Source organism: Protopterus annectens, chromosome 1.part0 (genome assembly GCF_019279795.1).
Source record: "Protopterus annectens isolate FY-2018-M chromosome 1.part0, PAN1.0, whole genome shotgun sequence".
Classification (NCBI taxonomy): Eukaryota; Metazoa; Chordata; order Ceratodontiformes; family Protopteridae; genus Protopterus; species Protopterus annectens.
In genome coordinates this window covers 1,897,874,200-1,897,900,316 of record NC_056725.1, presented here as the reverse complement: position 1 = coordinate 1,897,900,316, position 26,117 = coordinate 1,897,874,200, and positions in this window count along the sequence as shown.

Sequence of the window (26,117 nt, the reverse complement as noted above, 5' to 3'; positions counted from 1 at the left end):
TTTGAGGTAATGTAAAAATTGCCTCATCTTTCCTGACAACCAGTTAAGTCTCAAACAAACTGATATGGCATGTGAGAGATGTATTTGCACAATGTCACTGGAGGCAAAGCTCTCACATAAAAGTACTCCTAATGTCAATAAGGATGTTAGTAATACACATGCTGCACCCATCACATACAATTCAAAGCAAATATATGCAGAGGCACTTAAATGTAAACTTCCTAAATGACAAAGACCTTCTAGATGAAATACACATAACAAATACCCTCAGCAGCCCCAAAGACACTGTTTCAAAACAGCACCTGCATCAAAACATAGAGCTACATAGGTTCATAGGTTGATACTAGGCTATCTGCCCTAGGGCATTTATAAGCCTAGCCAGAGAGTGTTTGGCTTTTGCCACCCTTTTAGATTGGTTGGCTGTGCCTCTGTATAGTAGGTCACAGAATGTAGCCCTTTTAAGGTTAGTTTACTGTACCTCTGTCAAGCAGGGACACAGAAGAGATCCCAGGGGTAAACTTAGGATCTCCCATCCACTCGTCAAGCTTTCTCTTGAAGACGGTCAGTGAGGGGCTCTGCCTAACATGGATTGGGATTTTGTTCCAGAGTGAGGGGAGCCTCTGGGATATGAATCTGTCCCTCCAGCATGTCCTATTTATTTCTGTGCTGAGGTTCAAGTCCCTGAAGCATGTAGCTCTAAGGGATTTGGATTTCCTGAGGTGAAGCATGTCCATTAATTCTGGGTTGGACATGGCTTTATACGTCAGACACAGATCGCCTCTGAGTAGGCGGTACGCAACTGAGTAGAGCTGGAGTTTCTTTAGCCAAACTGCATAGGGCATCTGTTTGAGTCCCTTGATCCTCTTGGTGAGGTACTTTTGGGGTCTTTCCAGTTGCTGCAGGTGTCAGGTAAGGTACATCCCAAATGGGGCATTGTATTCAATTATGGGCCTGATAAGTGATGAGTAGAGGGACACAATGACCTCTCTTGATCTAGATGTGAACCCTTTCGTGATAAGGTGGGCTATATAGAAGGTCTTTCTAAACACTTTGGCAACGTGATTGTCAAAGGAGAGATTGCTACCTACTTGGGTCCCCAAGTCCCTAATTACTTATTCCATACTTAATGGATTACCACCTATGTGGTAATTTGTGGGCACTTTGTTTTTCCCAAAGGGGATGACTATGCACTTTTTGGCATTTAGCTTTAGGCCATGGCTCTGGCACCAGTTATCCGTCTCTGTGAGACCCTTTTTGAGGATGCTTGTGTCAGCTGGAGAGTCAATTATGGCACCCAGTTTGCAGTCTTCTGCGAACTTGGTCAGCCATAGTCCACCTGTGTTAGCCTGTACCTCAGAGAAATATATACCGAACAAGAGAGGTCCCAGGACTGAGCCTTGTGGGATGCCACTTGTAACTGGTTTAGAGTCTGACATGGCACCTGCTATTCTGACCATGTGGGTTCTATCCCTGGGCCAGTTTGCAACCCATCTTGTGACATAGGGGTTGATATTTAAGCTGGTGAGCTTATTTATGATGCCCGAGTGGGGTATTGTGTCGAAGGCTTTTGCGAGGTCCAGGTAGGCTGTGTGGACTACCTTCCCCTTCATCTATGGCTTTGGTAACGGTTTCAAAGAAGTCGACCAGGTTCAAGAGGCAAGATCTTCCCTTAACAAAGCTGAATTGGGTAGGATCCAGTGTCTGGAGGTTCCCAGTGTCTTTGTTTATGATTTCCATGATGATACACTCCATAGCTTTGCAGACCAGGCTAGTCAGGCTTATAGCACACTAGTTTCCAGGGTCCATTGTGGCACCACCTTTGTGGAGCAGGACCACTGTTGTTGTATGCCATTCCTTGGGTACATATCATGTAGTAAGGCTGAGACTTGAACAGTGACTTTATATGAGGGTTTAGTTCTTCTTGGAACTCGTGTAAGATGCATCCCGGGACACCATCTGGTCCCATTGATGCTGTGTTTTTTGCTTTGGAGAGGGCAGCTCTCACCTGTGCATCTGTGATCTCAGGAAGGCTACACTCTGTTGGGATAGACATTTGCTCTTTTGGGGGGGAAGGGGGGGGTTTGCACTGAACCTTTCTTCCAGGATGTTGGCAATGTCTGTGGGTTCAGTGTATTTTTTGTCATTTTGCACTAACTCAGAGCATATCTGGGAGTTGCCTCCCAGGTTCCTGACATAACTAAAGAAGGCCTTGTGATTATCTTTAGTGTCTTGTGCAATTTTTCTTTCGAAGCTGGCCTTAGATGATTTTATGAGGGATCGTAGTTTCTTGCTAGTACTAATCAGAGACGCCTTCCCTTTTTGGGATTTTGCTCTATCATGTAGTAGCTTTCTCCTTCTGTTGTATAGCTTATTTATGGCTGGGGTCCACCAGACAGGTCTCCTGCCTTTGGAGGAGTGAGTCTTGGTTTTATTTGGGATAGCATGCGCCATGCATTCCTGTAGGTGTCCATAGAATGCTTTTGTAAAGGATTCTGCGTTTTGGGCCATATTTTCCACTGGCCTGGGGGCTTTGATAAATTCCACCTCAGTTTTGAGAAGTGTGAAGTTTGCTTTTGAGAAGTTCTTCACCGTGGTTTCCTTGGCTGGGGGTGGGGATGGAATATGGATGTCCAGTGAGATTAGTTTATGGTCTGAACTTACCAATGAGGGGTATACCTCTGGTGTGGAACATAGAGACCCCATGCTGGTGATGACCAGACCCAATATGCTTTTCCCTCTTGTGGGAGTGGTTGAGTTTATAAATTCTAGAAACCGTTGGGTGAGGGTGTTTGGGCTTGAGTAGTTTTCCCAATCAATGTTTCCCAATCAAACATGGCACACTCATACAATACGCAGATGACTCAACCATCATCTGCTCAGCCCAGTCCCTACCCAAACTGCAAAAAGTCACACAGGAAGCCTTTTCCTCTGTTGAAACTTGGTTATCGGATGCCCAATTAATACTGAAACCAAACAAAACTAAACTACTCATCTTCCAACCCACCAAACATACTCAAAACAACCCTCACTTTAACATCACAGCAAAAGACAACACCACTATATACTCAACTGAACACACCAAATTGCTAGGAGTGGAAATAGACAATAAACTTAAATTTGACATTCACATATCCTTGACCATAAAAAAGTCCACAAAAAAACTAGGAGCGCTATACAGAAATAAGCAACTTCTCACCAAAGTAGCAAAGATTTCAATAGCAAATTCCCACCTTATCTCCACCCTACTTTATGCCTGTCCAATATATACCAACCTAAGGCAATGCAATCTAAACAAGCTAGAGACCTGCTACAAGAAAATCACCAAATTCGCCACAGGGGCATCCTACCGCAGTCACCACTGTCTCTCACTTGCTGAACTGGGCTGGCTTGAACTCCCTCACCTCCTTCAATGGTATCAACTCTCACTTGCCCACAAACTAGTAAATCATCCACTAAATGTCCCATCCTTCCAAAATCTACTCCAACCCTATCGCACCACCAGACCACTAAGATCCAGCAACAAAAATCACTTGCAGATCACTATAGCCAATAACTCTGCTGGTGAAGCACTATTCTCTTGCACCATAGCCAAATTATGGAACTCCCTCCCACCTACAATTACCTCCATACCATCATGCACCCACTTCAAAACTTTACTAAAAGTGCACCTAAAAACATGCTGGATATGCCCTTGCAACTCCCACTCTAATATCACCCTCCCCATCCAACCACTACCTTTCTTTCCACTCCACTAACTACCTTGATTATAGCAAGCTCAGATGCTCATAAGCCAGTACTTATTATACAGCAGGAACTTCTTCTTGTAACATTTGTTAATGTCTGTTATGTACTTCACAGATAAATATTCTAGTTGTCTACTGATGTACTATGTTCTTCATCTGTAAATATGTTGTAAGTAACTGCTTTGTAAATTGTTAATCGCTATGTAATTCAATGTAACTACTGTCTGTTTATTTTAACTGTGGAGCTTTTCTCCCCGGGCCTCTGCTGAAAATGGACCTACATCCAGTCGGACACTCCCGGTCAACAAATATAAATAAATAAATAAATGTTTGGGTAGTTGAAGTCACCCAATATAATGGTGTTTGGAGAGACCTTCATATTCTCCAGTGTTCTCAGGAAAGCCCAGTGGGGTTCCTGTGTTTGGGAGGGTGGTCTGTAGCAGGCTACAAACTGAAAGGCAGTCTAGCCCACTGTTAGTTGCACATGGATGGTCTCCGATGCTTCGCGCAGTGCCACTAACCTGGAGGTGTGGGTATCTTTGATAAATATGGATACTTCTCCTCCTTTTGTGGTTCGGTCCGAGTTTTGGGGCCGAAAAGCATGGTATGAATCTCATGGAGCCTCTACCTCTAAGCCCATAAGATAAGCCACCACACAATTCAACATTCTAGCCATTGGAGACCCCATCGTGAGATACACTGATGTCCCTCTCACCAGGCTGAGTAAGGAGAAAGTCACGGTCAGGTGCTTGTCAGTGAATAAGATCCGCCATGTTACACACACTCATGTCATTGGACCACAAGTACCAATATGACACAGTCATAGTCCATATGGGAGTAAATGACCTGAGACATATCTCCCTAGACTATATGAAGAGAGTTATCGTGGAGTTCTTGGAATGTGTGTCTCAGGCTGGTATGAGCCTAGCATTGAGCAGCATGTTATCTTCTTCAAGGATGATGCCACAATACGAACAAAAGATGATTGACTTTAATATTTGCTTTAGTTTCTGGTGTCATTATAAGGGGGTGCAATATTTGTCAGCATGGAAAGAAATGGTCAGCAGAACATACTGCTTTGCCAGTGATGGTCTGTACCTCTCCCCTCTATGCTTCTGAATATTAGCTACAACATTGTGTTCCCCCATAGTGCCTTTTTTAGGTAATGCCAAACTGAAAGTACCTCCAACATAGCAAATCAAAACCAACAAAATATAAGGGTATTACTGACCAATGCTAGGAGTCTAAACAAAAAACTCTACTACTAAAATCTGGCTTCACCCTACAGTATGCTGAAGACTACAGTATGCAAGACGAATGAAAAGGAAAGCATTTGCCAAGAATGAAAGTCAGAGGTTTGAAGACTATCAGATACCGTCATAGTTCTGACCATAAATGATGCCGACTAGCAATCTGGTGGGGTTATTCCCATAATCTGCCAGGGAACTTCCAGGAAACCAAAGTTTTTGGGTTCCAAGGGGGGGGGGGGGGGAGTATGGTTGCAAAGCTGAAACTTAAAGAAATTGACAGAAGGGCACCACCAGGAGTGGAGCTTGCAGCTTAATTTGACTCAACACAGGAAACCTCACCCGGCCCAGACACGGAAAGGATTGACACATTGATAGCTCTTTCTCGATTATGTGGGTGGTGGTGCATGGCCGTTCTTAGTTGGTGGAGCAATTTGTCTGGTTAATTCCAATAAAGAACAAGACTCCGCCATGCTAACTAGTTATGCAGCCCTGTGCAGCCGTTGACAACTTCTTAGAATTTCAAGTGGTTTTCAGCCACACAAGATTGAGCAATAACAGGTCTGTGATGTCCTTAGATGTCCGGGGCTGCATGCATGCAACACTGAATGGTTCAGCATGTGTCTACCCTTGGCCAACAGGTCCGGGTAATCTGCTGAACCCCATTCATGATAGGGACCGAAGATTGCAATTATTCCCCACGAGCGAGGAATTCCCAGTAAGTGCGGGTCATAAGCTCATGTTGATTAAGTCCTTGTTCTTTGTACACATCGCCCATTGCTACTACCGATTGGATGGTTTAGTGAAGTCTTCACATTGGCCCCACTGGAGTCAGTCACGGCCCCAGTGGTGCGCCAAGAAGATGATCAAACTTGGCTATCTAGAGGAAATGAAAGTCATAACAAGGTTTCCATAGGTGAACCTGCGGAAGGATCATTAATGCTGAGGGTCCCGGGACGGTGCAGTCCATGGGTACTAGGGCCACTCCTTGCTCTGCCACCCCGACCCTCTCCATCTCTCACTCCTGCTCCTCTCTCTCTGCATGCCCCAGCAGAGGCCGGCGGGACCAAGCCTGCAACTCCCAGGAGGGAGGGCAAGGGGGGAGTGAAAGGAGAATGAGGTGTGGTGTCTGCACCCCCTCACCTCCCAGCAGTTGGAGAGAAGGGCTCCTGTCAGTACAGTAAGAAGCATCGGTGCTCCTCCACCACCTCCAAGGGGACAGCCATGGAGGGGGCACCTGGCCCAGTGGTGCAGTCCGCTGTGCACCCTGGAGGTGACCGGCTCCCCATGCAGGATGGGGGGGAGAGAGTGCCATCCCAGTGGGCGGATGCAGGCCCTCCCTTTGGGCTGCACGGGGGTACTGACAGGGGTCGCACACCAGTGTCCTCTCCCCTCGTCTGCAGTCACAGGTACTTGTGGAGGACTCCCTGCTCCCCGCGGGGCATTGGTTCAATAGTTTGATTCAACTGTGTGGTCACTGAAACATGTTTTAAAGCCACAGAAAGAACAGCAACAGTGCAAGGTTATAATGTGTTCCGCACATTTAGACCAGCAGCTTCACAGGCAGGGACTAAAGGTGGGGGTATCCCTATTTACATAAAAAATATATGTACTTCAAAGCTGGTCAAATAAGAATGCACTTGAGCTGCTCCATGTTCAAATCACCACAGGCAAAATCCAGTACTACTTCCCTGCAAGCTATAGACCCCCTTCTATGACCCAGGAAACACATACCATGTATTTAAATGTATTAGAAACACTAACCATCCAACCCAGTACCATATACATGGTGACTTTAATTACCACAGTGTTAACTGGCAATGCTATACAACACCAAACAACAGGCACGGAAATTCCTGGATTTTGTAAACACAAACTCCCTGGACCAGATAGTCAGTACCCCAACCAGGGCTGCCACCATACAGGATTTGGTCCGCACTAATATGGGAGAGTGCTGCACACCCCCTACTGTAATGTCTTCCCTGGTAAAGTCAGACCACAAAATGGTCTACTTTGAAATAAAAAAAGCTGGACCCCCAGTTAAACCTGGAATATTCAGGAACTACTCTAAGGCTAACCTCCTGCTGTTAAGTGATAACCTGGCAAGCGTTCAAGCCCCCATAAACCCTGAGAACACTGTTGTCCAAGCAGAACTGTTCACACAAACCCTATACAAGCATGTTAATAGCTGCATAGAGACAGCTGTACCCACCAGAAAGAAGTACAGAACTAACTAAAAAAAAAAAACACCCTGGTTGAATCACAAAATTAATAGGCTGTATAACAGAAGGAAGAACATCTTGGCAAAACGTAGGAGGTACAGCACCCAGCAGGATAAAAGCACTCTCATCAAACTAAATGGGCAACTCAGAGGACACATAAAGTCACCTAAGCCAAATTTGGGGTAATATTGGCCTCCCAGGTCATGGACAACCACAAAGTATTATTTAGCTATATCTGCAGTCTCAAAAGCAATACACAGTTGTGTGCAGAGCTCATTGTAAATGGAGCCATCTATAATGAAACAGAAGATATAGAAAAACTCCTGGCTGGTAAATTCAGCTCCAACTTTAACCCTCTCTCCCCCTCAACCTTCCCTCAGGAAATACCATCAAATATAATTCCCTCTACTATCACTAGGGAACAGGTCTGTAATTCTCTCTATAAGACCAAGAACACTGCATCAATGGGTCCATACAATATCCCAGGATGCCTTCTAAATAGCATGAAATATGACCTATCAGAGCCTGTGGAATTATTTAACTGTAGCCTGAAAACAGGCTTTGTGTCTCATGAATGAAAAAGAGCAATGGTCATCCCTCTTCACATAGGTGGGCCATCTGCAGACCCCAGAAACTACAGTCCCATCAGTCTCACTAGTCTTATATGTAAAGCTATGGAAATAATTATCATGGAAATGATCAGCAGAGATATAGTAAACCTCTAGACACTAGTCAACCTGGTGGACTTCTCTCAGAAGGTAATATAGCAATGGATGAGGAAAAATGGTTCACACTGTCTACCTTGACCTGGCCAAGGCATTTGACACAATACCTCACTCAGACATTGTTGACAAACTCAAGAGGTTAGGTACAAATTCATATGTCACCCAGTGGATAGCCAACTGGCTCACACACAGGACCCAGGAAGTTAGAACAGGGGAGTCCACCTCTACAAAGAGGCCAGTCACAAGTGGAGTCTCTCAGGGATCAGTCCTTGGACCACTCCTTTTTGGCATTTACTTCTCTGAAGTTAAGGCCAATGTCAGTGGTTTCTGGCTGACTACATTTGCAGATGAATGCAAATTAGGAGCTGTCATTGAATCCCACATTGACACAAATGTTCTTCGGGAGGGGCTGACACAGACAAACAACTGGTGTCAGCGCCATGGACTAAAACTAAATGCCAAGAAATGCATAATAGTATCCTTTGGGAAGTCATCCACCCCTGTTAATTCTCATATTGACAACACACCTCTTAGAGTTGACCCAGCAGTCAGGGACTTAAGGACACACATAGATAGTAATCTAGCCTTTGACCATCATGTCTCTACAGTAGTGAGGAAATCATTCTATGTTGTGCAACTTATAAACAAAGGTATGGCATCCAAATCCAAGGAAGTCATTGTTCCACTGTATTTGGCATTCATTAGACCTATCATTGAGTACATTCCCCCCTTTGGTACTTACTTAACCAGGCCTATCCAACAACTGGAACATCCACAGAGGTTGTATGTTGTATGCAGACTGCCTCAAGGCCCTAGCCCTGTATTCTGTCTACTACAGGCTTTTGAAGGGAGATCTATGCCTGGCATACAGAGCATTATCAGACCCCACTCTGATGGACCTCCTGCATATCCACAAAGCAAACAGCACCGGAATTACCTATTCAAAAGACTTAAACCTTGCCTGTGATATAAATAGCACCAGCTGGAGAGACAGGTATGTATCCCAGAGACTACCCCATCTATGGAACAGGCTCACCATCCATGTGAAGCAGAATTCCTCCCAAACCCAATTCAAATGCAACTTGGACAATTGGATGAGGAAGAGGAAATTCATCCTTGATTTGGCACCTATGTCTCTAATGGACACAGGCAACCTGTAAATGTTTCATCTCCCAGGCCCCTGTTTGTAAATGTTTTGTCTCCCAAAACTCTTACACTTATCAAGGGTATCAGAACTTGTCAGAGATTTGGGATGCATGGCTAGGATTAAAAAGGCCATTGTAGTCATTAGCCTAGTAAACACCTATGAACCTATACTGTACTACCACTTTGATGACATTTTCATCTGTGCTGACATACAATCCTGTGCTCTGACATTGATGGGTTAATTGTAAATGTGTGCCAATAGGTGTGTACAATCCTGAAAGAGAAATGTACATATTTCCATGAGATAGATTTCATTGTGTGCCTCCACAGCCCTTACACCAGCATCCATTTTAACATAGACAAAGTATTATGCTATCCACAATATAAATGCCAAAGTACAATACCTGTAAATGACCAGTAAAGTAGCATGTCAACAGCACCAATGAATGAAAGGAATTCATACTAATGTACATAGTCACCATGTGCATCAAATACTTAGCTTTTTTTCCCCTGCATCCATGAGAAGGATGACAGGGATGTGGCACTGGTATCACCACTTGCACAGGATGTTGTGTGGGGGTGCAGGAGGGCTAGGCTAACCCAAAGGTTGGCAAGCGTGTGTGTTAGTAAGCAAGAGAAACAGGCAAGATGGACCATGGAAATGTGGTGTGTGTTTCTGTAGGTGCCCTGAATGTGACAGTGATGTGTGAGTGTCTGCATGAACACAGCCAAGTTCAGTGCTAGGCCTGTGTGTCTATATGTTGGACAGTTGTGAGCTGTGCATGGTAGAGCTTACAGTCTCTACCCCAGGACATGAGAACTGACTCTGCCAGGAGTTGCACTGGCACCTCCATGCCCAGGTACGGATGCTGTGCTACTACCTGAAGGTGACTGATGTCTGCTGGGCATGTGTCCTTCACAGGAATGCCCAGGACCATGACCCTATGGCCTGCTACATCTTGGTGTGAACAGCACATGCCCCTCTGAATCACTGGATGCACTGCCACTACAGGAGCATGATTGAGCACAGCCACGTTGACTCTCAGCAGATGTTGCTGCTGACCTAGGCCCACAAGGCTGACACTCAGCTCCACTGAGACATTCCATCACAAACAATGTGTGTTCCATGACAGATAGTCTGCAATATGTTTCAGATTTATCTCTTTTCACTGTGTCAGCCAGCCAGTCTAGGGTATCAGCAACACTGTGGAGGCAGTCACGGATGTCAGACTGTGCTGCTACCATAATATTCATCGGGAGTTCCTTCCTGAAAGTGCCTGTGCCTCCATGATGGCCCAAAACAAACACCAAGTGACACATGATGAGACACCTGCAACATGTGGTGGAGAGACAGCAGGCCTGCTAAGAGCACCCCTATCAATTGACCTCTATGGAACCTCACCAACAGTTTGGCTATGGCCAGTGTCGACAGTTGCTGAAGCCACAGTAGGCACACTTCTCTGTTCAATGTCCCCACCCTCCAACTGTCCAACATCTGGCAAACCTCTGTGTCTGATTCAGCATTTGCAACCATCAGCTGTGCCTCAATTTGGCCATCATCATCAGAGTCTGACAAGACACTGACATCAGGTGGTGTAGGGGGAAAAACAACCTCCCTAGTCACCTGTGATAAAAAGGAAAAAGCAATGCATTAATACCTGCACTTCTATGCTCTACACTACTATGATGCAATAAATGTTAAGCTGTATACACTGCTGTCACTATTAAAGAATTTTAGACCTCCCAACTACAGAGAGTAGGACATGTGGCCATTATTTTCTAACCCCAATCTGTAATGATTTGGCAATAATTAGGAAATATTTTCTAACCCCAATCTGTAATGATTTAGTAAAAATTAGTCAGGAAACAACAATCTTATGAAAAAAAAATATTCATGATGTACACTGTGGGCATTCTGCAAATATCTGTACAGTTGACAGTTATGGCAATCACTAATGTCCTGACAATAGTTGTCAAGTCAATCACTATTGTCATACCTATGAGGCAGAAGTATGAGTCTAAATTGTGGACATTTAGAAAATATCTGTACAGCTGACAATTCTGCAGACAGTACCTCAATCCATCCAGCAGGCCTGAGATGACACTTTAGCTAATACGTTAAAATATATCTACATTTCTGACATAACAGTATTTTGCTTACCAGCAGCAGGACCACAGCCTCTTCCAATTCCTGACATTCCTGGAAAAAGTTGAGGGAGAGGTAATAGCAACAGCACCACACGTTGCAGTATAACAGGGGGTAATATGTTCAATAATCTCATATCTACAGTAACTGCAATGTTAAAAGGTTTGTGGGTGACAATCTCTACATGAGCTTAAAACTGCAGCTAACTTACTTCCTCCCCAAAAAACATCTTGCACCCATGTAAAACTATATACACCTTGACAGGGTGAATGCAAAAGTATTCTACTGATGATCAAACTAAGCTCCTGTTGAGAGGAATGGGTGATACCCACATCTACAACATATTGGCTGATGGATGCCTGGCAGCTGTCCTGTGTAGTAGGGTTTGTCAGGATCTCCTCTGTGGTTGTGAAGTAGGTTCTGTTGCAGGCCCACCACCAGTGACCTGACAATCCCTGGTCACATCAGCTGATTGCCTCCTTGCTGCATAGATCATTTCTGTGGCACGGTGTCGCACCTACTAGTAGATAAGATTTTGATGACCCACAGCATTGATTTTGTGCACCAGTTCATCCCACAGGGTTGCACGTTCTGATCTGTTTGCCCTCCTTTGGGACAGCATAACTTGACAATGTTGTTGCAATGCTTCAATGATGAGGTCATTTTCTGCCTCAGAAAATGGTGGCCTGTGACATGCATACATACTGTTTACTGAAATACAAAGAAATGGGAACACATATAAGGATCACATACACGAGTAAACTATGTAGAGATACAGCAGTAAAGGAAGGCTCTCAGTACTCACTGCTTGATTACACATCTTATGCTCAACCGTGGGCCAGAAATAATAAGGGTGTGGATGCAACTAGGATAGTAGCAATAGTGACGTATTCCTGTTTGTGCCATGAGAGACACTCACGTATGCTCACATACCCAACACAGCAGTCCACTGTAGCGTGTCCCATACCAAGAAATATATACCTCCCCAAAAAATAAAAATAAATAATAGTGCCAACAAAACAGCAGTGTACTTAGTACAACTGCTATCAAAGGATGTACCCAAGAGACCTGTGTACCTAGTTAGCACACAGCATTATACCCTTGGTGTACTCTACATTCTCTGTATGTCTAAGAGGGATGGAGATCAAGGCCATGTCATGAGTACAGTTCTAACAAAGGCTTGCTGATGTAATCCACATTCTTCCTAAGTATATTCAAACATATGCATCATGTAGGAAATAAAATGGATACATAACCGATGGAGTCCAATACTCCTCTTATGAAAGATACTGTTCTACAAGAAATGTGTCAATGTGTTAGACATAAGAAGTAACTCTCATCCACACTGGTTTGCCTAGCTACAAATTTGCCTTTTTAAGATGGTTCTCATCAGCAGTTGATTGCATCTGAACCAATCTCTCCTTCAGAAATGCTAAATGCAGTCTAGAGAGTTGATATGCAATATAATCAGCCAATTCCATACAACTATTCAACAAGATATAAGGCATCAATGTAGATTCTATCCCCTTTCTTATATGTTGCAGTGAAAATTAGTGGAGTAAAGATACAAGTCACCACAGAGAGAATGTTTGTAACAGCTACTTTTTACATACAGATGTGTGTGATACAGGCTGAGGTTGCTGCTGCTGCTGCTGCTGCTGGCAATAGGCATAGACAGAGAGGTGAAGACGTTCCAGGATGACAGCACAGAAGAGTAACTGTGGGGCCTGTGGCAGCCTTGATTAACAGCCAGAGCCAGATTGAGGAACTCATCCTAATGGAAATTAAGGTATGTGTTTAAGGTATGTATGTTAGCCAAATGTATCATTAACAGAGTAAAAGGCAACATGCTTGGTGTGTCTTAGAACAAGGTAGGGCTACATTAACCATAATGTCAACCACTCGAACTGCCACGTCATGTGTAATGTCATGGTAGTCATCTGGAATGTGTGTGCTGGCAACCCATGCTTCTAGGATGACTCCCATATATGTCTGTGACTTTTACACCTGTGGCTGTCTGGAATATCACTGGCAAATCATAATGCTGATGTACACATGCATGTATTTAAATGCTTGACACAGTGGTATTTGAACCCATGAGCATGTGAACCAGAAAAATAAATGTTTTCAAAGCATTTCACAGATTGAGCTACAGAGTCAGTAATATAGCAGGTGTGTTTTTATATGTTGTACAGATAATTTCACACTGAACTGCTGTTGCATACCCCACTTACATCTAATGATATGTGTATGGTGTTATAGTGATATATTTCTCTACCAGATTCCCAGTTAAACTCCTATTTTACTATTAATCTTTTAGCAGATTTGCTGTGTGATGTAGCACTATGTGCAGCATCACATAAACATGCTTACTGATGAGAAAATGTCAATTACTATGTTTTTCTTACAACACCTGTGTTAATTAACTGGCTGTGTGGCTTGGCAGGTTAATGTGCTATTTTTCAAGTCAGATGGTACTGGGCTTGAAATAGGGCATAGGCGATCCTTTGGAACATGGTTATTATGCTTTCACATACATGTAATAATACACCATTTTGCTAGGCTTAGTGTTGTTGCGCATAGAGCAGCATTGTGGATATTTTCTTTAAAGAAAAGAGAATTGGGGAGATAGGAAAGTGGTGAAATGGGGTACAAGAAGGGGGGAAAACATAGTGAAAGGCAGGTAAGAATGTGCAGGAAGGGTGTAGGAAAGAACTATAGCTATCCATTTCTTCAACAGCAACAACTGTTCACTAGCAAATATTTTTAGCTGAATTTGGACTGTCACCCCAGAGAGAGGAGTGACGACAATGTAAGTGTGTTGTGAAACCAATTGGACCAAATTAGGTGTGTCCAGTGGACATGTGTGTGAAATGGAGATCTATGTATGGGACAATTTTTTTTTTCGGGAAGGTCCCCCTTTTTTTTAAGGAGAAAGTGGAATGTTGGGGAAGGGACATAGGTATGTGAGGGTAAGGTAAGTTGGGAAGGTGAGGAAGCATTTGCAGACAGACAAGATATACAAGACAGCACAAAGGGTTGGTGAGGGACACAAGTGGGGGGTAAACACCTTGCTGGGGAGAGGGTGGAGGGATTCAGGACCATGGATAGCAGACACTGTAATAGTGTGACTCAAGTCCTCACCCATGGGACTTTCAGCAATGCACCTTTACTGCTCTTGTGGATGCAGTGGCTGACACCAGCACCTGCATCCAGTCTGCTGCACCAGGATGGACAGCATACTCTCCAAAAGTCTGCTGCACAAGCCTACGCATCGTGCCTGGCAGTTGTGCACATGTGACATAGGCATCCCCTCTGTCTCCACTCCTAGAGGTGGCACACTCCTGGCCTATGGAGTGGAACTATCTGAAGGAGCAGGTAGTGCAGGAGCAGTGGGGGGGTGCCAGCATGCAGCACCCCAGACGTGCTAAGTCCTGATGCATCAGCCAGGGGAGCCAAGGAAAGTGGATTGCCAGGAACCAGCCTACTTTGTTGCACTGTGGTAAATAAAATAGAAATATTCAGGAAATAAAGCCATAACCCAAACAAATGTAATGCATAAGATAAAAGAAAGCAATAACAAATAATTGAAAAAACTGAAAAATAATATAATGAGGAACACAGCAATAAATAATGTAAATAAACATTTATTTAACAACAAAGCAATATTAAATTATACATAAGGACAACATAAGAGTTAATACCAAGTAATATAATAATAGTAAATAACAGTAAATATATTATTGATTAAATAAATAAGAAGAGAAGGGGTGGGGTGAAAGAAGAAAGGAGAACATTAGTAACTTCACAGATACTATAAAAAAACATATTACAAATAAGTACTTTAGATATGTTAGATTTTACTTGTAACACTACTGACTGCTATGATGTTTATTATTTGAAATACTACCCTGTTTCTTACACACACACTGTAGTTCAGATTGTATTGCATCCAACAGTCATTCAATGTTGCTTATATTGGATATACAATGTTCCACGTATTTTTATTTTATTTTTATTTTACATTTGTTAACCGGAGGTGTCTGACTGAGCCGAAAAGGCCCCTTTTCAGCAGAGACCTGGGGAGAAAAGCTCCACAAAGAAAAATTAGACACATTTAGTTATTTAGACATGATCAATTGTTGTTGCTGTTGTATACACACAAATTACAAGAGACATGAGACATGTTTTTACAGTGGTATGTGGCACATAAACAGTTACAGTGGAGAGGAACAAACAAAAAAATATTAATTTTAAAAATAAAGGCAATTAATAGATTTGTGGTGTACAGCTGAAATTTGGAACATAGGTAGAATACATACATAGTACACAGGTACAGTACATACATTGTAGATTAGCTAGTGTTTGTGAGTAAGATTGAAAAGTATTATCAAGTACTCTAGATTTAGTATGAATACCTTATCCAATTTCACTAGCCTGGGGAGCGATCATGGCACTGCCAACTTTCCTTGAGATGTTGCCTGATGAGGTCTTTAGAGAAGGCTTTGGATGATGTGTTTTGAATGCTTGTAGGGATAGAGTTCCATTTTTTAGCCACTGAACTACTATATAGTGCATCTCCAAAGCTATTATAGCTGTTGGTGACTTCTAGTAGTAGTTTGCTTGATTATCTAAGAGGCCTTTTGGCTGAGTGATGTTGTACTAGGTATTTGAGGGCAGACACTTATTGGGGAGGTAATAGATAGAATGACAGAGGCAGAGCTGATTGTAGGTTAGGAGGTTGGGCAGTTCAAGCCAGTAGAGCTGTCTCAAAGCAGTACAGTGATGAGTTCTATATGAGCAATTTGCAGCAAAGCGGGCAATTCTGTTATAGCAGGCTTCCATTTTGCTTAGTTCAGTTTTTTTGAGATTAGTCAGAATGGGAGATGCATAGAGTAGAGTGGATAGAAGCTGGGAGTGAGCAATGGCTGATCTTGTGTTGTTGGTAAGAAATGGTTTGATACGGTAGAGTGAACCCAGCTTGGCATGTACTTTTTTAATAGTTAAGTTGAGATGACTATCAAATTTTAGGTGGGAGTCTATGGTTATTCCCAATACCTCTCAAATTCTTAGCATGAGACATTATGGGCCAAGCCATACATAATGGTGAGATGAAGGCACAACAATAGGAACTATTCTTACAGAGTGTGCTCTTACAGTAGTAGCAAAGTGTTAAGATAGATTTGTAATTAAAATGCATTTTCAGAGATGCATATATCTGCAGATCAGAGAATTGAAATTTTTTTCTGACACTGATCCTCACCAGTTTGCCAGAGAATACCCAGTAAAATAAGATCATATACCAAACAGACCACACACATGGGGCAATATTCAGTACATTCTGCAAAAATCATGACAGTTGAGAGGTATGTCCATGTACACTGATTACACTTGACAACTGGGCATTCAAGGCACAGATCCATAGGTGTGCACTTCACATCCATGCATGGTTATGTTTTATTGATGAAATGCTAAAACAGTATTGAAAATGGCACATTTTTCAGTTAGCTGGTGTGGGATTAGAACCCACAAGAAGTGACTACAGTAATACTGAACATTTTATTTGCAATACAACATTGTCACAGAAATGTCTCCTTTTACACTTTATTGATTCATTTTCTTTTAAATCTTGCATTTATACAAATGGATAGCTGCCTAGGACTTCTGTTAACATACATATTTACCCTAATCAGTTATTGATTCAATCTACAACATATGTCTGACAATAAGCGAACCACAACTTTGACTGTTAATCTGGGTATTTAGCAACATCAAGTAATGGTTAGAAGCTATGCTACACAGTACTGCATGCTTACTTGCTTTTACTTGCTTTTAAAGTTCAGATATGCACTACCACATTAATGAAAGTTTAAGATGCCCCAGGTATTTCATACATGACTGTTAAGACTGCAGTATCTGTATTTTTTTATTTTATTTTTAATTTATTCATTCATTTATTGCTTTATTGATTTTCTTGCATACTACATGCTTGACTCATCCTGGCTAAACGCCTTGCATGGGATTAGACATTGCAAGCCATCTCTTCTGTAGCTGTGGTAAGAGAGGAAAACCATTATGCATACCAGTGTTGCACAAATTCAGCTTGATATTTATAAAGTCCTAGAAAACATACTTACATATCTGTGGGGTGTCCCCTGCCTGTGCCTCTTGGATCCACCTGTCAAAAGTACCCCTCTTCCTTAATTAGAGGTCATCAAAATGGTGATAACACTGCTCCCTAGTGCGGGGGATACCAGTTACACTGGTCAGATCCCTGGCCAAAGTATCCCAGGCCTAAGGCTTGCATTCTGACCAAACATAGCTCTCCTGCAGCAACCGGGGTCCATGGTGCTGTACCAGGAGTCCATTAAAAATTCTAGACTCCTGAACACCATAACTCTGTGCCCAAAAGAAGTACCCCCCCACACGACAGCCATATCCGCACACAAAATTTGGCTCCAAGGAATACTGAGCAATTCCCATCAATTGCTCTTTAAATAGGATGCATTCCCACCAATGCACCACATTGCTTAGCATCACACAAACATGAAAAACAATGTTTAAGCAATGCTTAGCAATGCACAAACATGGAAAAAACATCATACATGTTTAAGCAATGCTTGGTATCACACACCTTTTCTAAATATAACAATAATTGAATTTAAAGTGAACAGATATTTCAGTGACCTAACACAGTTTCACAGCAGTATATATAAAATATATCACTGCCCTGGACTTGAGCCCAGGACCTACTACACTATAGACCATCACTTAACCTATCTTACCACAAGAGGAATGTTGGAAGCTCATGTATTTTCACATATATTGTGATGGAGCTACTATAAGTGTAGCACAGCTTCACAGCATCCATTTTGTATTTTCAGATGTCTGGCACATGTCTGATGCATGGGTGCACAGAGCTTAGCATAGCTAGATTACATGGCATATTGTGCAAACATGCACATAAAAAGAAAAAAATGATTGAAAGCATCCAGTTTCTATTTTTAGATGTCTGGTGCATGTCTGATGTATGGGTGCATAAAACTAAGCATAGCTAAATAACATGGCTCATCAAGCAAAATGCACATAAAAGTAAAAAAAAATAAATCCAAATTAATGAAATAATTGCATACACAGCTCTGGAAATATTTCTTATACTCTTTTCGGTCAGGTTAATGGGTTGGCAGGTATGTGGGTGTGCCGTCAGTGTTACACGGATTCATTATCCATGTTGTTCCGTGAGGTTTTGCACCACAAAACCTCCCTTAGGTGCACCATACCACTAATATGCTTGGCACACTCCCAAGGGAAGATCGTGGCTATGTACATGGATACATTCCATGTAGTCTCTACAAGGACCCTACATGGACTTTATTGAATCTTGACAACAGATAAATACACACAGGCATATGCACACACACACACACACACACACACACACACACACACACACACACACACACACACACACACCTATCTCTCTCTCTCTTTCTCTCTCTCTCTACATATATATATATATATATATATATATATATATATATATATATTGACTGATTTTAGTCTAAACTGCTTGTGATTGACATCTTTTGAGTTGACCCATTTGGTTGACTAAACAAATGGTCAACAGGTATGCAAGACTGCACAACACTTAGGATTGGGTAATATACCCTTGTCCTGATTTTGTGCAGTCTCAGAGTTAGTATATATTAATTAGAAGCAAAAACTGGTGTAATATGTTGATTTTATCACTTAAGTCTTCCAAGCCAAAAGCTGGCTCTGTTCTTGTTCAACACCAAGATAAACTATATCCCTAAATGTGAACAAATACCTATTCATACCCTACGCCTCCTTAGTCTCTCTTATTCACTCAATTCCTTACTTCTATCAATTCCCCCATCATTCTCTCTAAATATATCATAAATCGGTGTTTCTCTCACTTCAGATTGCAAATCTTGTTTGTATTATACTAACTTACCTTTAGTTTCTCTATAAACTGGCTAAAATTTTTCTAACTATTAAATCATTGTCATAACCTGTATCTGTTCTTAACCAATGTTTTCATTTTATGTCTAATTTGATATAATTATTTAAACTGTAGTTGTTTTTTGTATTATTTTTAAAGAGTGTAAAATTTTTTATTTTAAAATGCTTTGTAATACTTTGGAACTTTTCTTCCTGGGCCTCCCCAGAAAATAGACTCCTACCTACTCTGACTTTCACAGTAATCAAATGTCAATAAATAAATTTTATTGGCCAGAATTTTGACCAATATTTTGTGTTTGAGTAGACTGCTTCCTGCTTCAAACTACCCAGCAACTTTTTCTTGAGTTTTTTTTAAACAATTTAAAGTGCACATCATTTAAACAAAAAAGAACAAGTTGCAAAGGTGAAACAACAACCCAGAAGTACACAAGAGTACAACAGTTCTAAAGTATGACTTGATACTTTGTGCCCATCATATAAAAGGATACCGTAAAGAATAATAACAGATCAGTTCATTCTAGTGACCGACCACTAAAACCTACCAGCCTACAACAAAATTGCAAAGTATAGTTTTACACAATCCCACAGCATTTTGATATTGGATGACCAGTGAGAGCTACAACTATGTGAGAGAGAAAACATGCCCACATCTGCTCAGCCCTCCCCTCCCCATTAAACCCGCCATAACTCTCACACCTACTCACCCCGCCCTCACTCTTACACCCGTATAACCCTCACACCTGCTATCACTTTCTCACCAACCTCTATCTCTCTCTCTCTCTCTCGGGTACTAGAAATCACATGTCATTTCCAGTATGCAAATTCAGTCTGACACACACATAGACAGGGTCTACTCCCCCCCCCCCCAGATTAGTTCTCTGTTTAATTCTTGATTTTTGTCTACCTGCAGCCCCTTTTCTGATGCTCCTTGCTGCTAATTGCAGTCCAATATCCCAGTCTTTGTTTCACTACTCAACCTCCATTATCACACAAAATAAAGATAGAGGCCGTAGCCATGCTATGTAAAATGCCAACTCAGCAAAACAAACTAAGTGCAATCCATGATTATTGAATGACCTAGTAGTGAATAACACTGCTAAAAAGTTGATGAACTGAAAGAGTGCACATGTACCCACAATGAATAAAGAGTCCCTTTACTGACATGCCAGATTATGCACCACTGTTGCTAGGGTTTAAAAAAATTATAGCAGAAATAGAGGGACCTGACAACAGAATAACATGGAAAACAGCAGGGATACTCTCCAGGCGGATGCTTCTTTGATGGGAAAAATAGATATGCATAATGTAGGAAGTCTTACCCTAGCATTAATCTTCACAGGAAGGAGGTATTTGTGCAGGTGCCTGACTGTCTACATGCAGTATAGTACCCCTCCAAAATGCATGTCCCCTTATCGCCAACATATCACTGGCACATCTCCTCTTTATGCTTCACATACACCTTCTGCACTAATGCATGCAAAGTTACAATAAGCTTTGTGGTTGATAACTTTGCAGTACACCTTGCTTTGTGACATACTCCAGTCCACTAATGCCTGGGTATACCTGCTGCGTGTATGCAAACTCCTGATGCTGGACACAATGTCTGGAACATTCTGAGTTATCTGTCAATGAGGCATCCATTTGACAGGATAATAGCATCACTGAGTTGAGTTTAGTGCACAGGTAGTCAGTGACATTTCCTGTGGCAGGTCACAAAACTCCACATGTATACTTAAGATTGTACCACTGAAAGTCACCACCCACAGGTCTATCACTTTCCCATAAGCCCATAGCATACGCAGTTGGCCTGCTTTCTTCTCTACACAATTCTTACACTGCCCATGTCTACTACAATTCTTCTGACTCATACTTTGTATTTGTGAAAATACATTGAAGTAAGATTGTTATACAGATAGCCCATACATGCCGATCATGCCACTCATAAGCACACTTTGACAATCGTCTCCCAAAACTGTCCCATTCCTTTTCTTGTGCCTTCTGCATCCAGCTCTGCAGCAACCTGTTTAACCCCAGTGCCTCTCCTTCTCCCCTCACTCTCTGTGTATCACACCAGTTATATCCTTACCCAGATGCCTCTGTTTACCCAATGTAACCTCCAAACCCTTTTCCTGACATAAGCATGGCTGACCCTGTACTATTTATTCCACATTGTTCTCTGCCTGTTATATCACAACCAACATGCCTCTTGTAGGGACAACTTATCACTTTGTCTTCAAACCTAAGTAGTTTTGTACCTTGTCCTTGGGCCTACACAACTAACAGAATTTCTATCTAGTCTATCTACAATTGTTTTAAACAATTGAAACATCCATTTCTTCTTCCTCAGGTGTAAATCCTGTCTGGTTCTTAACTCTGCCCATATTCATCTCACCTTCTCCAACCACTACACAGTCTTCAGATACATTCTGATTTCATTTCCAGCAACCTTCCAGATCCTCTCCCCTTTTTCCTGCTTAAGTCTTCTGGCTAAATTAATAGCAGCTTTGTTGCGTTTTCAGTTAGTCATAACTTACCCTAATCGTTATTCCAGTTTTAGTACTGACTCTAAAATGTTCATTGCTGATTTGAACACCCTTGCCAACCCACACAAAAGTATCACAGACATTCTGCTATTCTACAACATCCTTGTCCCTATAAGATAAAGGAATACACCAGGCATTATCAGGCACTACTTCATAATTCTCACTTCATTTACCATACCTGCTTTTGTAGCCCCCCCCACCTGTTACACTACCTATTCATTAATTTTACACTAACTATATAACAAGACCACAATCAGCCTCTGGGGAAATGAGCCAACTGCCACAAAATATCACCAAATAGACAATTGACACAATATACTCTGAAGTAGAAAGTAATAAATGAAGTGCTTTTATCACTGCAACCCATTGAAATCCTCATCGGAATAACTACAACGGGAACATCAAGCATTTAATAAACCTTAAAATCATTTGGTAATTATGAGAATGATTTGACATAAATTCTTTAGAACTGCAATATTATGATTGGTTCAAATATTTTTAGACAAAATTAGTTATTAATATTAATTTTGTTATAAAAAGGGAAGAATCTGAAACAAATATTTTCAAGAAGGAGGTAAATGTACCTATAAAAACTTAGAAAATGTCAAAATGTGGAAAATGTTCTTCCTGCAACTACATTTATGTAAGTGATACAATTTTGGTTCATGGATACCCCTACAGAAGTTACTGCAAGGGACATTTTAATTGTAATATGAAAGGTATAGTATATATATATATATATATATATATATAGAGAGAGAGAGAGAGAGAGAGAGAGAGAGCTAATTGCCAGTCTTATCTATTTTTCCACATGGGCAAGATTGAACACCCAAAAAGCATAGGAATCTTTAGCATTTGCATAGTTTTAAAAAAGATCTAATCAACCAATGCTTTAGTTTGACACAACGCTGAGTGTAAAAAAATTTAAGTGTTTCTTGTTTTTTGCTGTTGAAAATATTTTGCCTTCCCCTCAAGGTGGTGATTGGGAGTGTCTGATAGAACTTAAAGAAGTTCATTGGCAAATAATATTAATTGCTAATAATCCACCAATTGTTTATGAGACATAGATCAGCTGATTTATGATTAATTTTAATAGGTACAGGATTTTTATGTTATTGGTGCATATTAATATTAAGTAATTTTAGAGTATAGAAAGTTGTTTTTTAATCATATGACTTTTTTTGTTCTAGGTATATATTAGGTACTTGATGGCCCTGTTGTACTTATTCTGATGAAGTGACTAATTGTATCCAGTAACTTTTTTACTGTGGCAATCCATTTGGAAATATTCGTCTCAAGATCTCCTACAAAAGATGCATAACTAATAAGCCTGAATACTTCAGTACTTTGAAATTAATCTCCATGGCCATCCTATCCCTTTCACCCTGCCAACTACAACTATTACTATCTTGGATTTGTGGAGACAGCCCTGCCACCTCATCAGACTCAAAATACTTCAGCACAGCATCATTGTCCTTACCTCTTCAATACTAACATACAATCAGCTTCACAAAAGATAAATGTTCAAATAAACCTCTCCCTTTTTCTTAGTTAGGAACACCTGTACCAAAATTAAAATAATCTTGCTTTACTCCTACTCATTTGAATTCTTTAAGAAGTGGGTCCATTTACTGCAGTCCTTAACCCTACATTCTAATGCAGAGCCCTGACACTGTTAGTAAAGTTCTATTCCAACCCAGCATCTTCCATGAACTTAAATAAGTAATTCCATTATTATTCCAGTATATAGAACAGTGGTACCCCTCCACCAGCATCTTTTCTCCATTGCAGCCATCATCATCATCAGTTCTAGTAAGGTCTTCCACAAGGAGGGGGCATTACCATACAGAACACAACCACTCCACAAGCATTAATGAATCATACCTCAAAACCAGTACCCTGAAAAACATTCAACATTCAGATAGACCCACAATAAGCCATATCATCCGGCTCACCTTTACCTTTCAGAAGACCCACTCTTATTCTACCTCAGACCCCCAGTGAAATAACTTTCATAGTATAGCTCCAAGCTACAGCTCTTCATCACTTTCAACTTTCAAAAGCTTCAAGACTTACTCACTTCCCCTTTTATAGTTGCTGAATTGCCAGAATTGTCACAATCATCTGTGGTATACATGTTTTTTTAATAAACTTGCCTTGCATGTCTTTTTCCAAGAATGCGGCTGCCAACTCAATGCAGTCTTAAAAAAATGAAAAAAAAGCTGTGTATCTTGACCTCCATAACCTGTTATAGCTTAGCTTTCCTACTGCCATCCTCACTCACTACTCTATTGCTCTTTATATCTGCATTAAAGACTTGAGTACTGCCAAAATATGGTTTGTACACAGTCCCCAATACCTTCATTATTCTCCAAGGCTAATATGTACCACTAGCCATCTGCCCATATTACTTTTACTGCCTGAAGCTTCTTTTCCCTATACCACTTTTCATCCACATAAAAACGCAGTCCACTTCATACCCCACTCTCATATTCTGTGCAGAATAGATTGAAGGCTCTTTTTTTAAACTTGCTGCTATAACCTGCGACTTCATCAGTTATACCATAACAGCCTCCTTCATTTCTATTTTCTGACTCAGCATGGGACTTTCTCTCCTTTAATTGAGTGATTCTGTTTCCTACATATTCCAAGTAATAAAACAAACACTACTAGCCCTCTTCCTCCAACCACAACTACTTCCATAATCAGCCTCCCATGACAGCAAGGCCAGAGGGGCTTTAGAGGGTTCAGGTAGACACAACTACTCATCCAGCTTATGTGCCATTCATAATGCCTGGCACCTGTGCAGATCTGGTAGCAAATATGCTCATGACTACCCATAAGGGAATGCTTGTCCCTATACATCTGTACCCAGACACTACACAGACCTCACTGCCTCACCATCACTGCATCTCCTAGATGCTGGCAACTTTCTCCCATCAATTTCCCTGGCCCTGTTTCTTTCTACACAGCACAGTAACCCACTGACCCATTTATTTATTTTATTTATTTATTTAATATTTGTTATCTGAGAAAATCCAACTTGGAGCAAAGCCAATTTTCAGCCGAAGCCTGGGGAGAAAAGCTCCAGATGCATGCCTTTGTAACATGGGAAGAAACCGGAGCACCCAGAGGAAACCCACAAGAATGCAGGAAGGACATGCAGACTCTGCACAGAAGGCATTCCAGCCGAGAATCACACTGGAGAACCTCTTGCTGTGAGGCAACAATGCTACCACTGCACCATTGCGCTGTCCCTTGATACTGATATGTCTCATGAAGGAAGAGTTTACATCCTATACAGCCAAACAACCTGGACTTGTCCCCCGCTAAAGCCATCCCACATTCTCCATTATTTAGATGGCTTCTATCCAGTCTCTCTATATTACTGAGTTAATACACACCTCACACCATGTCTGCTCTGTGTTGGGACAGTAAATTAAATTCCCCAAGTAGCACACTCAGTATATCTTTTAAAGTTTCAGATCCTTTCATAAAGACCTCATTCACTCCTTCAAAACATAACACTGCATAACCCATAATGAATGTGAAGGATGGAGTAACTACAAAACTATACAGGAAACCATGCTATTGTAACCAATTTATACACAGAAATAGTATGCATCCTACTCATGTATTTAAAAGTGTTGTCAATAGTCAGGTATTCAGGGCATCCAGACTCAGTGTTAAAAATGATGAATTTATTCAGCAAACTCAATATTTAGAGAAAGCTTTTATTGCCAGGGGTTACGCTTAGAATCATATTAATGAAAGTGTTAGGACTGTCACTGAACTAAGAAGTGACAGAGCTAAACCTTATTTTGGTAAGAAATATGCTAGGAATACTGAAGAGAATGTACACAGCAAAGAGAATGACAAACCAAAAATTTGTATGTATTACTCTAGTGATGCTAAATCTTATAGGAATATTATAGAGAAACACTGGAAAATGTTAACTACTGATGAAGCTATGAGAAGTATTATAACTGAGAAACCTATATTTGTTTACAAAAATATGAAATCTTTAAAACAGCATCTTTGTGCCCCTAAGAAGAATAAGAGATTGCTAAATAAACACTGTACTATGCCATGTGGACATTGTAAATGCTGCCAGTATATTGACAACAGTGGAGAGTATACCCATCCTGATCAAAAGAAAACATATAAATTTAAAGTTTATGCCACTTGTGAGACTGCTCATGTGGTGCATTTAACTTATTGTTCCATCTGTTTCAAATTTTATATAGGGAAAACAGACAGGACACTAAAGGAGAGAATCAGAGAACATTACTATCACATTAATAAAGGTAGTAATGTCAGTGCGCTGTCCAAGCATATATTGAGTACAGATAGCTCCCATTC